Here is a 14,238-nt window from a genome sequence, read left to right on the forward strand (position 1 = left end):
AAAGCAAGCTTCATAATGCCTCTCATTTTGTGTGTCTGTTTTACATCAGTCACAATTTCGTATCACCATTTCACTTCTCCCTGATACATATCATAAATTTTTGTAACTGGAAAGCACACTTAGTGTATGGATCAAATTAAGAATGGTTTTTCAACAAAAAGCAGGGAGGGAAAGGAATAGAAGAAAGATAGTGGGCATTTATATTATTAACTCTCTCTCTCTCTCTCTTTTTTTCCATGTATCTGATGATATGATGTTAAGGGCATGTTAAAATGCTGTAGGATAACCCACACCATATACATCAATAAGAGTCTTTTTGGGGAGGGGGGGAAGGAGAGGCCTCAAATGAATTGAGAAATCAGGAAAGAAAGAAAGAAAGAAAGAAAGGAAGGAAGGAAGGAAGGAAGGAAGGAAGGAAGGAAGGAAGGAAGGAAGGAAGGAAGGAAGGAAGGAAGGAAGGAAGGAAGGATGGATTACTTAATAAGTTAAAGGCAGGTTAAAACTGTGATTTCTATTGTAACTTAGCCCCAAATCTTGCAGAAAGGGACAAAGAACAACTGATCAACAAGGTATTTTCACAACAAATGTTTAAATAATTCTACTTCCCATATTCCTACTCTGCCCAAAATAAGTGGCATTTAGGCATCAAATAACTATTTCTACTACGGGAGAATCTACATCTTAGGGAATTATCCTCAGACATTCTCCTTCACTGTATTGATAACAATAAGTCAGTATCATGTTTATTATTCAGCCAATGATACAAAACACATACAAATAAATGTATTAGTACAAAGCTATCATTTGGGATCTCATACTGAAAAAAACAAGCATTTAAACCACTGGAAATTTTTACAGTTGTATCCAAGTTAGATTCACAAAGGTAGTAGTAGTAGCAATAATAAATAATAAATGAATGAATGAATGAATGAATGAATGAATGAATGAATGAATGAATGAATGAATATAAAAATGAAAGTAACAATCTGAAGATAAGCAAACACTCCATTCCAGATAGGTTTTTATCGTGGTCATATCTGTGATTAAAAGCTTCAGAGATTTTTTGATAATCCTATTACAAAGCAACATAGATATTTTTAGTTGGTGTGGCAAACATCCCTAGAACCAGGCCAGCAGCTTCTGGACAGATCATCTTCTCTTGAAAGGGCTTCGAGTTTCCTCCTCCCCAGCTTGAACTGCAGAAGAATGAATGAATGAATGAATGAATGAATGAATGAATGAATGAATGAATGACAAAGGTCCACAAAGTGGAAATCTTTTGCACTTTTTGCTGATGGGAGACAGACAGCAAAAATGTGGCAAAGGAGAGATAAGACCTCAATCTCAAAGGGTCCTGTGGAAGGTGAGGATGATCTCCTGATGTTCCAAAGCCAAAGTCTGCTTGCTCTTCTGAGCTGATGTTTTCATCTTTTGGGCACAACTGTTTGGTCCTTTATCATTAAAAAGGTTTTGCTTTGAAGGGCATCCTTGTCTCCATGGAAATCATCATTTGGATCAGGGGTGGAGAATTTCTTCAACATGTTTTTGAACTATAAACCCCAGCTTTGTTAATAATGATGAGTGGGACTGTTAAACACTGTTTTGGAGCAACTGGATGGCCATTAATTCCCCACTCCACTTCCAGTCTTTTGAAATCATATGGATGGCTTTACAGGAAAAAGAAAGTTATCCATCAAATATGCTATGTGTTAGAGTCATTTTTCTTTCACAAACAACTAGTTTTTTGCACTTTTCCAGTTTTGCCTTCATTTGGGTCCTCAGCTTCTGAAATTGTTTCCTTATGTATCTATAATACCACAAAACTCAATTGCCACTGTAAAACTTCTTGACTTTGGAAATGTCTCATTCCTCTCAATTTATTATTTCTTAGATTCATCATGAGATAAGAAAACACAGAATCCTGCCCGGTGTAAAACATAATTTAGCTATGTAACCCTATAAAAGTTACATTCCATTGTCATATGTACAATGTAACTGATCAACTTCTGCTCTCCATATGTCATGCACAAGTTCCCCTTGACTCAGCATACAAACTTCACTGGCTATAGTACCATCTGATCTAACAGCAAATATTAAATCAAACTCGGAACTCTTTTTAGGGCAATGAAGAAAGATAAATAAAAGTTTATCTCAACAAGATAAAAACAGTAAGTTATTTTAACTGAACTGCTTTAGTTAACTGGATAAACCAAGATGAGCTTCCAACACCTGTCAAGGCAGTTTAGCCTTCAATCATCTTACATTGTCTTAACATTTTGGGGAGAGGGTATTTTACAATAAGCATGATTATGTTGCATTAGGCCCCTATTCAGCTGTGTAGGAAAAATAGAAATTTATTCTATATGGACAGTATCTTTCAACCCAGTTTTGAAAAGTTATTAACATTTACTCATCAAAACCATACAAGCGAGTCAACCAGAAGTTGGTCACCCACTTGGAAGACTATTAGAGAAATTTTTTTGGAAAGATAAGCATGTTTGATGGTTTGTGAAAGGACAATCTCCCATTTGAAAGAGTCTTGTCTGAAAGTCTGTGCAATCCAAACATGATTAAAATAAAATGTAAATAATTATAGGAAGTTTGGGTGGAAGTCTTAAATTTGCTAATTAACAATGGTCAATGGACAAAGTCAAGAGACAGCCACTCATTCACAAATCTTCTTTACGGTGCACTGTATTTCTATTTAACATCAGAAATTTTCTCAGAATTACTAATTCTCAGTGCTTGATAATTATTAAATTATCAAGTTACTGAGCAAATCTCAATAATACTTGTGGGCTGTCTTCAGCTTGGTCCTTGTTTGAAAAAGCATGGTCCATATTCTACTGCCCTATAAAGTTGTATCAAAAGGAGAGTTTCCTCCCAAGAGCTGAATACGCTTTATAAAACGAAATACAAATTTTAGGTTTGAAATCATGCATCTGATATATTAATTATGGGTGAGAAATAACCACAGCTAGTACTAATTTATGAAATTCTGCACCTTGTAAGACGAAAGAGGGAATCCACTCTTTAGAAATGACTGTGTAATAAGTTTTTAATTGAGAAATATGATGGATATATATGTTCTTGTTAGTAAAGGAAATATGAGAGAAGATACTGTCATGTTTGGTATAGGTCTTTTTGGCTAATATCATCCTTCATTCCAATACCAGATGTTTTGTTTTGTATTCCTTTGCTGATGAGGCTGATGGGGGTAACCATGAGATGCCAGGGCCTTCTTAGTAGTGGCACCATCACACCTTTGTTTGTAACATTCTCTAGACCAGTGTTTCTGAATCTTGGCAACTTTAAGATGTGTGGACTCCAACATGTTGGCTGGGGAATTCTGGGAGTTGAAGTCCACATATCTTAAAGTTGCCACGGTTGAGAAATACTGCTGTAGACCACCCTTTGTTCACCAAGGTGCATTCTAAGGCAATGTAGATGCCTACAGAAAATGACTACTACTACAATGGTGATAAAGAAGAAATATCAAGCTATACAAATTGAGAAGGGTAAAATACAGGTAGTCCTTGCTTAACAACTGTTTGTTTAACAATGATTCAAAGTTACGATGGCCTTGGAAAAAGTGTTTTACGACCTCTACTCTCACTTATGGCCATCGCAAACCATCGCATCCCCCCACAGTCACATGATTGCAATTTGCGACCTTTTTTACAATGGTCATAAAGCGAATCACTATAGTTAAGCAAATCACATGGTTGTTAAACGAATTCTGGCAAAAAAAATCCGTTCGGGAAGCTGGATTCGCTTAATTACCATGTGATTCACTTAACCATCATTGTAAAAATGGTCATAAAATCAGATCCAGTCATGTGATAACTCACTTAACAATCACCCTGCTTAATGACCAATTTTCCAGTCCTGATTGTGGTTGTTAAGCAAGGTCTACCTGTAACTGATTTTTTTTTTTTTTTAAGAAACAATAATTAAGCTGTGAACCAATTAAAATGTCTGGCCATATAAAAATGGTGGAATCTGTTATCTAAAAGAGTAAAAGGCATTGGTATTGGTCAAATATCCCTTACTATTATGTTCTACAAACCAGTGTAGAACAGGTTGCCCACTCTTCCCAAATTGGAACCTCTTCCTCCCAAATACTTCCATTTTGGTGGGATTCAGCTTCACAGTAACAGCCATCCTTCAGCCCAGATAGTGGTTTAGCACCTCTCCAGCCTTACCTTTGCTGAAGTGAACCTGAAAAATACAGCTGGTCATCAGGAGCATACTGGTAGAACATCAATCATCACTGTAGGTGACCTCACCCAGTACCTCCTTACAGAGTTGGGAGGAGCAGGGTGCGGCTCCTCAGGACTTCATTTGCACTCACACATACTTCCAGAGATCACCTTCTGAATTCTAGTGATGAAAAGACTCACTTTCGATGCTATTACCTTGGGGGGACTTGGAGAGAGGTTAAGGTGGGAACCTGGAGAGTCTACCACTGGGAGGCCCCCTGCTCCCATCTCTGCCCTTCAGCAATCCAACATCATCATCCAGTGATGTCACAGGATGGCTTCCTGTGGTCCATCAGGAGACTAAGACGTGGCCTTTGATTGATAAACTGATTTGTCACCTGTCTCCTATTCCCCCTACTTGTGTCAGTTGCTTCACCTGTTTGCAGTTATATTTGTAATACTGGTCAGTGGCCATCATTTCAAATGTTTTGAAATGAGCCTTCATGTTGATAGCAGTCCAGGATCAAACTCTTGGCCTGAAAAGAAAACTGTTCCTTCCATGCACTTCTTCCATCTGCAGAGACGTTTGCTGTTGGCAACTCATTGTTAAATTATGACCGACTGGGCGCCTGAGCCTCTGGGCTAGCCGTTCCATGTTAAAGTCACTGTAATATGGGCAACTTGGTCACTAGCCATGCGTAAAAGACAGTGTGAAGGAGGAGGGGTATTCTGCACACTGTGTGTGACACTGCACCGTGGAAATGAACATTAAATTAGAGTGAGAGGTTATAAGTCTGACAGGAACTTGATCTGTATTCGCCAATTATAGAGTCTTCCTTTCACAAATCTGACACACGCAAAAATGTTAAGCCAAATTAGATGTTGTCTAATTAACCATCATATACAAGGCTTCAAAAAAAGAAAAAAGAAAGGGGATGGGAGGAAGGGAGGGATGGGAAAATTGGGCGGGGGGGAGGTGTTACATGTTATTTAGCAAAGTTGCTCTTCTGACTTCCAAATGATCAGCCAGCATGCATTTCCCATCTTGGTTAACTTCATACAAGGTTAAGCTGCTCTAGTTCCAAATCGTGAATCTTTTAAGCAGACTTCTTATCGTGTTCAGTGAGAACAAGAGAACCTCATTAAGGTTTTCATTACATGATGAGGTGGAAGAACTCCTGGATCCACAGCTCAATTGCTTGGAAATGTAGTGATGGACAGACCAAAGGGGTTCCCAGCTGATGAATTAATGACTGATAGTAGACATTTAACACTGATAGAATCATTGCCTTGTTCTGAGCTGGTCTGGCCATATAGCCTTTGAAAATCTACAGTCCAAAAACTGTGACTGAGGTGTAATTAATTACATAGATTCTGTGTAGGATATGTAGAAGAGTTTGAGAACCACAGCACAAGAGGCATACTCAGAACTTCAGAGATATACAACCAAGTTGTGCTTACTTGTACTATTGCCCAGTTTAGGGGCAGTTTCACAATGTGCTTGGCCAGTAAAGATGGGAGAGAAGATAAGAATAGGACTCAGAAAGATTACTTTTGAGGAAGGCTGAGAATTCAGTGAACAGGACACTATAAACCAGTGTTTCTCAACCTTGGCAACTTTCAGATGTGTGATTTCAACTCCCAAAATTCTGGGAGTTGAAGTCCACACATCTGAAAGTTGCCAAGGTTGAGAAAGACTGCTTTAAACCATCAGAGAATGAGGTAACTCCTTGTAAAATGACTCTTTTAAGAAACTGTAGACATGGGTGGAGGTAGGCATGGCAGAAGTCCTTCAATAAAAGCATTTTTAAAATCTACTGTGATCCAGGGTCTTTCATTTACAAATTTGCTACATTTGCTTAAACCATTGAGCTTGCTTCATTTTTAAGAGCTTTAAAGAAGGAGGTGCTTTCAGATTAACAAAGTCATGCTGGTTGATCTTTGCTCCTTCAGAATTTCTGTGCTTTAGATGTTAAACCATACTAGGCTGGTTTTCAGAAATCAGGGAGCAGCTTACAAAACTGTATCTTTTTTATTCCAAAGGAGGAAAGAAAGGGAGTGTATTCTGGAAAGCGTTCCTAGTTCTTGCCTTGATCTATTAAAGGAGAAGTGAGGGGGGGTGGGAGTATAATTAATATTTGGCTATGTGTACCTTTCTTTGCAACCTGAAAGAGTGTTCCCTTTGGGGAGAACAAATAGCAACATTCAGAGTTACTTTCACCAGAAAAGTCATAGATTGGTGATGGGAATCAGAATGCCTCAGGCCCAATTTACATATAGTCATTTGTTTTCTTGTTTCCAAGCTACCGGTTCTTACTAAGCATGTGTGACTGCAACTTAGTAGAACTCCATCTGAGTAATTAGTGGATTCATCTTCTGTCTGTCCCTGCAACTCTCTGTGTGGCCACAACTTCTGGAGTTGGGGCATCCTTTGGACAGGAAGAAGGCAAGTAGGAAGTGAAAGAACTTGCCAATCCCAGGGTCTCACCCAGTTTGTTTTTCCTCTTCTCATAAGACCAGTGTCCTCTTCATGAGTGAGCTAGAAGGAAGTCCTGAAAGGCACAGACCACACCTCATTGTCCTCTGAAATGTGGTATGGCATCCTCAGGCAAGATGTTTGTGTTCCAAATAAGCTGATAGAATTCAGTATGTTAAGACTTTGGCAAACGTTACCTAGTGTAGAGAGGGGGGAAAAAAACAGGGCTAAGGAATGAAAACAGTTCTCCTCCTCATGAAAATTGGGATAAGCTTGATGTGGAATGGAAGAAGACACTATGCGACATGAGATACCCACTCAAAAAAGCAGATGGCTAGAGAGACATGAATGCAGAGCTGCTTAAATTACGCCTGGATCCTAGATCATTGTTATTATGCTTTTTTTTTAAACTCAAAGGAGAAATTAATACTTAGTTGGCATTATTTGGTTTGATCCTCTGCCATTTCTCTTTCAACAGCTAGAAACATGTGTAACTGATTGTTTTTAGGAGGCAGAAGACACTTCGGTTACAAACTTTTCACAACCCTGAAGCCTCCCCAGTTGCCTGAACTTTGCAATCTGACAAAGGCCCATGGAAAGGGATCCCTGCTAGAGCCTCATTTTGGGATTTAATTGATCTCTGGGAAGCCAGGGAAGATTCAGATCATCGGAGAGACAACTATACAGTGAAAGATGCAGCATTCCTACAACTCATCGTTTTGGTTTGGTTTGGTTTTTTTGGACACCTTCAAGTCAGTCTTTGTAATGGTACATGGGAAAGACCTTGGGAGATGAGGCAAAGAGATGCTGTCTAGGGAATGGTCAGATAAGAGACAGCATAGCCCACAGCTGGATAGTGGATGGGGCAAGAGGCTCAGAAGGGACCCTCCCTAGTTTCTTGGGCTGTAAAGGAGACAGCAGAAGAATTGTACTTTCAGACTTGCAAGATTCTGTTAATGGTGCTTTACAGTAAAGTAGAATTAGCTTATCTGGTTGTGTTTCCTCTCTGGCCTACCTGGTGAGAATCTTGCCTTTCCCACTATTCAGCTGCGGACTATGCACTCTCTTATCTGACTGTTCCCTAGGCAGCATGTCTCGGCTCCATCTTCCAAGGTCTTTCCCACATACCATTACAGTCTTGATTCCTGGCAACTGTATGGGCAGATCCATGTAGTTTTATTGGCAACATTTTCAGAAGTGGTTTGCCCTTGCCTTCTTCTTAGGGCTGAGGGATGGAGGGCCTGGCTCAAGGTTACCTAGCTGACTTCGTGCCTAAGGCAAGACTAGAACTCACAGTGTCCTGGTTTCTAGCCTAGTTCCTTAAACTGCTACACTAAACTGGCTCTTCCTTGCCAATTTAGAGCTAAACAAACACTCCAGGCCCCTTCCCTTGTCATCTTGTGGGTCCTCAGAAGCATGCCTTTCCATTGCAGCCCCTGCCCTATGGAATATGATCCCCCTGAAGATCTGACGGGCCCCTGCTCTTTTAACCTTCTGGATAGCACTCAAGGTCTGGCTCTTCCACTGGGATAGGGTGAGGTCACAGTGGGAAGAGAACATGATGGGTTGCATCAGGGATGTGTTGCTGCGGTGCCAGGTTTTTCTGATTTTCCTGTTTTTGGTTTCATAGCTTGTTTTAGTTATATATGTTATTTTTATTGTTGGGTTGTAAGCTGCCCAGAGTTCTGTTTTAAGATGGGCAGGTATACAAAGGTAGGTAGGTAGGTAGGTAGGTAGGGAAGGAAGGAAGGAAGGAAGGAAGGAAGGAAGGAAGGAAGGAAGGAAGGAAGGAAGGAAGGAAGGAAGGGAGGGAGGGAGGGAGGGAGGGAGGGAGGGAGGGAGGGAGGGAGGAAGGAATCCTCCACCCATGAGATTTTCATCAAAATTCTGTTCTCCTTTGAACGGAATTCTCAAAGCAAGTTCTTTCATGATAGTCAATGAGAATTATTACAAAAATATGCAGAATTTTTCCACATGGCCCCAGCTGTAACCTGTTAGGACCAAAGATCATTTTGGAGAAACCACAGATTATACAGAGGACACCATTTATCCAAGGCTTTGGGATTAAACAAAAACACAAGACATTGCCCTTCATTTTTGAAGAGACAACTTCAAATTAATCTAAAGAGAGCTAGATTACCCCACTGGTATCATTCAGTGTGTAAAACATGTTTGCAAAATGGGACAATATGCGTAGAAAGATGCATGCTTGGATCCTCTGCGTATCTCTAAGTGCTGCCCTTTCTATCTGCTGATGAGCCTCTGAATTTGATTGAGAAGACTTCTGGTTCCATATGGTGCTTCAGGGATGATTGATCGGAAGCTAGCTCTGTTGGGAGATGATAACTGGGATTAAAGCAACGTTGTTGCTTTTGTTGATCTTTTGTGCTCTGGATGACAAAGCATTACTAGCAAAGTCATGAGCCCAGTGGGGACTGTCTGATGTTTTTCACTCACCTTGCTCAGCTTTGTTCAAAGCTGTAAGGTAGCTGTCAAACAATTTTGGCCCTATCTGAGCCCAAACTGACGCTTATTCCAAAACAATTGGGTGGCTTTGCTCCAGGAATGGGTAGACAAGAACGGCAGCTGGAATGTTTGTTTTCTTTTCCCATTTTTTAATGCTATGTTTTCTTATGAGATACACCGGTGAATCTTCTGCTGCTATGATAATCCCATGTGGCTTCTTCGTTCCTATCGCCACATCGTTCTATATTTAAAAAGCAGGTATAGTGTATTTGATTTGCAACCCATCACGTCTCACTTCTGAGATGAGCTCACTGTACAAGAATGTTTTTGACAGATTACATCAGCCTTACTACATGATTCCACTGGAAAAAGGCACACCATGACGGAATGGCTACGATAACACTTAAAGACTACACAGATCTGAGTAGTAAATGAGGGTATATAAATTCAATTAATAAATAAATAAAAATTATTTGAGAAGTTCAGAAGTATCTAGAACTCTAACAGGCACATCGAAATGCCCTAACATATACTGTTTTGGAAGATAACATATGTCCTAGATTTTTTGTAATGATGATGGTTTCCACAAACTTCATCATTCGGGGCTGACTGAAGGAATATGGCAACTTTCCCCCTTCCACCACAAATCTTTATAGTAGGACAGAATACACAGAAAGTCCCAGATTTCATTTCTGGCATCTCAGGTTAAAAGGATCTGAGGTACTTGAGATGTCAGATCTCTGTTTCAGGCTTTGCCAGTCAAAGTAGATAATATATCAGGTTACTACTGAAAGTTGGATGCAAACTATCCCCTCCCTCCATTTTAAGTTTGGGGTTGAGTTCTCTGAATGTCTGACATCTTCGTTGACAAACTGTGACTTTTCTTCTTTGTAATTTCCCTCCCTCCCAGTGCTTCTACTCTATTTGACATTCTGCATAACATCTGCGTGTTTCCCTATCCCCCCCCCCAAATAAATAAATAAAAGGCTCCCCAGCTGAGTTAGACAGAGAAATAATTTGAAATAATTCTGGACCATTGGTCAGCTAACTGATGATTCTTGACATCCAACACACGTGAAGGACATGGGGCTGGTGAAGGCTGCTTCAACACAAGCTTTGACTTATGAAATCAATCCAAAATAGAGTCCAACATACCTTGGATGCCCCATCCTTCTTTCCCACCACAGTGTTATTTTGTAAAGTAAAAGGATCTATAATAGATGTCAGTTCCCAGAAGGTAACTCCCTTAGGCTGCTGAAGCAAAACAAAAGAGGAGGTATCTACACTTTTAAATTGTTCAAGACTCTTAATTCAGAATCATCGTATTGTAAGTCAAGTAGCATTTAATATTATTACTAATACTGCTCATGTATAATCATCATGCTATAATCACAACAATTGCCTCTAATAAATATTTCTCCTTTGTATAAGCAAAGGAAGGTGGAAAGCAACAGTCTGTCTCTTTGGAAAATTATATTATTACAACAGGATTAATCCTTGCTCCATCCTCTCTAATAAAGGTAGGATAACTTTTTAAAACAATGCCAGGTGGCTAATCCTATACTTGGAAAGCGGATGCCATAAAAAGTGTCCAACAGGATCACAGAACAGATGTTTAAGGATTCATTAACCAATACATTTCATAGAAAAAAGTAGGATGCCAAAAGGAATTTAATAGCCTAATAATCTATCTTGGAAGCAGGAGAGAGATTTGACTCACCCCATTTACAGCCTGCACCATTAGGTACGTCATTTGCATTTCTTAACTTTTCAGAAGTTCACAAAGACCTTACAGTTGTGTTTGGTGAGTTTTATTTCATATATTTTGCCAACACAAGATCTGTTGACATATTAATATGTCTTTGTTGACATCATGAAGTAATTCCTCTAAGCTCTTTTGGCTGGATCCAAATTCAGGCATGCTCAGAGTAGGCCCACTGAAGTAAATGGAAGTTGTTAATCATCTCATTATCTAAACTAGTCCACCCTCACTGCTCCACAGGAAGAAAAATGGTCCTCTTAGAAATAAGTTGAAGGTGTCCAACAAAGGGACCTGGGAAAACAGAAGCATGGCAGTTGCCTTCCTCCCATATTTACTTTCCTAGCACACTTCCTAATAAGATACTCAGTTGTCATCATAATAGTTCAGAACTCCACTATCAAGTTTGGGCAATGATCCACAGTTTTATCACAAAAGCGACCCCATTCCTAAAACACACAAAAGAATTGCAGTTATTCCAACCAAAAGGGTTGAGAGGCTTTTAGGAGCCTTAGACTGAGGACCACCCAATTCTGCACTATTAAGGATTCTGTAATCTTGATCTGCCATCGTCACAAAATGGAACCTAGAGGCATGTCATTTCATAGGTTGATTGCACAAAGAGCCTCTTCCAAGCAAAACATGCTTATGATGCTCAAAGAAGAGCAATTGGTATTGACTTGGAGCAGCTTAGGTGGAATGTTTATTTATTTAATTTTTTGGCTCAGGTTTACCTGGAAATATCAGGAAATCGATCTTGGGAATTTCTGCACGCAAAGCATATAATCTACTGCTGATCTATGGCTTTTTTTTGGAGTAAGATCCAGTTCCAGATTATTAGCTGTGCTCACTCGCTGCAACAGGTCATCTGAGAATCTCCATAGGTCAGAGCAACCAGATAATCTGTAGGCTTAAAACCAATTTAGCTGGATTAGATATATGAAGCAAAATATGAGTGCTATAAAAACCTAAGGGAATCAATGCAGATTAGTCAGAACTTAAACATAAGTACCCTACTATACTCGTTTTCTTCTATTCCCTATTAATACATCTTAATGTCACCATACATTTCTTCACCTTCTTTTTCATACAATGAGAAAAGAAACCCCGCATTTATTTAATTTATACACTACCATTCTCTTCATAAAACACTCAGGGTAGTGAACACACACATACACATACAGGTAATGCTTGGGTTATGACTACTCATTCAGTGACCAAGGTTACAACGGTGCTGAATGAAGGGGCCTTACGACCAGTCCTCGAAATTGCAGCCATCGCAGCATCTCCATGGTCACATGATCACAATTCAGGTGCTTGGCAACCAGCTTGCAATTACAATGGTTGCAGTGTTCTGCAGTCATGGGATCACCAATTGTGACCTTCCTTGCCAGCTTCCCACATGCAAAGTCAATGGGGAAGCTGGCAGGAGGTTGCAAGTCCCTCCCACAGCTTTTGCACCTGTCTGCCCTCTGATGCTCCGTAGCGCCCACCTGCAGCACCTGCCCTCCTGCCTGTAGCTCTTGCCTGCCAGCCCGCTTGCCTGGGACTCCCACCTCTTCCCACATCACAGTTACATGATGTCCTCGCTTAACAACATTCGTAGTTCTGGGGTTACAACGGCAACCAAGACTGCCAGGATTGCCATTGCTAAGCAATGCAGTCACATGACATCACGTTTTATAATCGCATCACTTAGCGACAGAAATTCCAGTCCCAATTGCCGTCATAACCCGAGGACTACCTGTGCCACAAAAACAGGCATACGTACATACATACATATACTATTCAAAAGATAAAAAAGAAGAAAAGGAAAGTGATATTAAAATGTGGAAATACTTTGCCCTTACCACTAAAACCGTTAACTGAGAAAGGCCTGGCCTCTGAAAGGCCTCATCCTAACTGCTCTTGTGAAACTGGAGAAAGCAGAAGGCCAAACAGAACTCTTGGGAGTGACACAGAAAAAACCTATTTCCACTTATCCAGTAAACAGGCATTGAAAATAGAGGGCAATCTTCACATAACATCCAAAGTTGGGCCCTGCACATATCAAAGCACAGCTATCATAGACAACAGGGCAGTTTTCTAGCTACTTCAGAAAGTCTCTGGCTGCATTTGCCTGTTTGAGACATATTTAGGGATTTTTTTGTTCCAAAACTAGAACAAAGCAACCTCTGAATTAACCGTCTGTTCAGTTTTGATGGCCCTGATTGGCTTTTCGGAAAGAAATACTGAAAAGATAAAGACATACTGAGAAGAGTGTGCTTAGGGTCTAAATCCCCCCCAAGTTGAGTTTGCTGTAAGGTGGTAAGACAATAAACTCTGAAAAAGTGAACAGCAGCAACAGGCAGCTACTGTTTCAAGCCTCTACATGACCAAGTAAAAATGAAAACTGAAAGGGGACCCCATTCTGAAACAAGGGTTTAAGCTTGGCTCAACCATCAGACTGAGCTTAAGCAAAACTCAGCTCCCTTTATCCCATTACTTTATTGAATGAATCCCCTTGGCTTTCTCAATCCATCTCCCCTCTGCAGCTCATTAAAGTCCCACAGCCAACTTCTCATGTTGTTTTACCGAAAGCACTGATGCTTAAAATGTAATTAAACTTAAAAGAAACAAATCTCTTGTGTTCTTATCCATTCATCCACACCCCCTTGGGGGAAAAAACACACACACACATTTTTAAAAGCTGAATTTTTGAGAAGGCCGGTTGGGGAAAACGCTACATTTCAAGTCCTTACCACGCAACGTTTGCTCAACTGTTTTGCACGGCAAGCACGTTTAAATACTGGGGTAACAGGCTTCCAGTGGGATTTCAGCTCACAGATCTTTTCCAAATAATAACCCAGGAAGACTAGCTGTCCGATAAGGTGTCTTATTGAAATATCCCAAGCTGTTTGGGTTGTCACAGCTGTCGGCTCCAACGTTTGCACTTACACTGTGTTGCTTTCATTACAAAAATAGAAATTTGTGTCCTTAGCACTGTTACATTACAAATGCTAAATATTTAATTCCCCCAGGTGCTAATTATAGTCGAGAACTGGCACAACACTGATTCGACTTTTTAATAACAACTGCAAAAGCAATTTGAGTATCTTTTTTTTTCAATTAATTAAATACACAGTTTACCAACAACCTCTTGTCAGTTTGCCCTCCAAGACCTATGCTAATTTGTGCGGAATGAAAATGTTTTGAAAAATTAACAGATATGCTCGTCTGCTCCCTGTTATTCTATTAATTTAAAAGGGCTGTCGAATCAACAGACTACCCTAATAGTTACAGGCAGAGCTCACAAGGCTGAATTTGGGAAGGTGGGAAGTACATGGAGGAGCGTT

General features: G+C 40.0%; 1 long non-coding RNA gene across 7 annotated transcripts in view; it reads right to left on the reverse strand.

Annotated features, from left to right (window-relative positions):
* Positions 1–716: 716 nt before the first annotated feature.
* LOC112542179 (uncharacterized) overlaps positions 717–14,238 on the reverse strand; it is a 31,288-nt gene continuing 17,766 nt past the window's right edge. For 6 of the 7 annotated variants that reach the window (XR_003086012.2, XR_015795285.1, XR_003086013.2 and 3 more), the window contains one exon: positions 10,410–11,813. This is a non-coding gene — a long non-coding RNA (uncharacterized LOC112542179). The other variant, XR_015795289.1, reaches the window with a different exon arrangement.

This window comes from Python bivittatus, unplaced genomic scaffold (genome assembly GCF_059951505.1).
Source record: "Python bivittatus isolate LINGU-HERP-01145 unplaced genomic scaffold, Pbiv_v1 ctg000190_np1212, whole genome shotgun sequence".
NCBI classification, from domain to species: Eukaryota; Metazoa; Chordata; class Lepidosauria; order Squamata; family Pythonidae; genus Python; species Python bivittatus.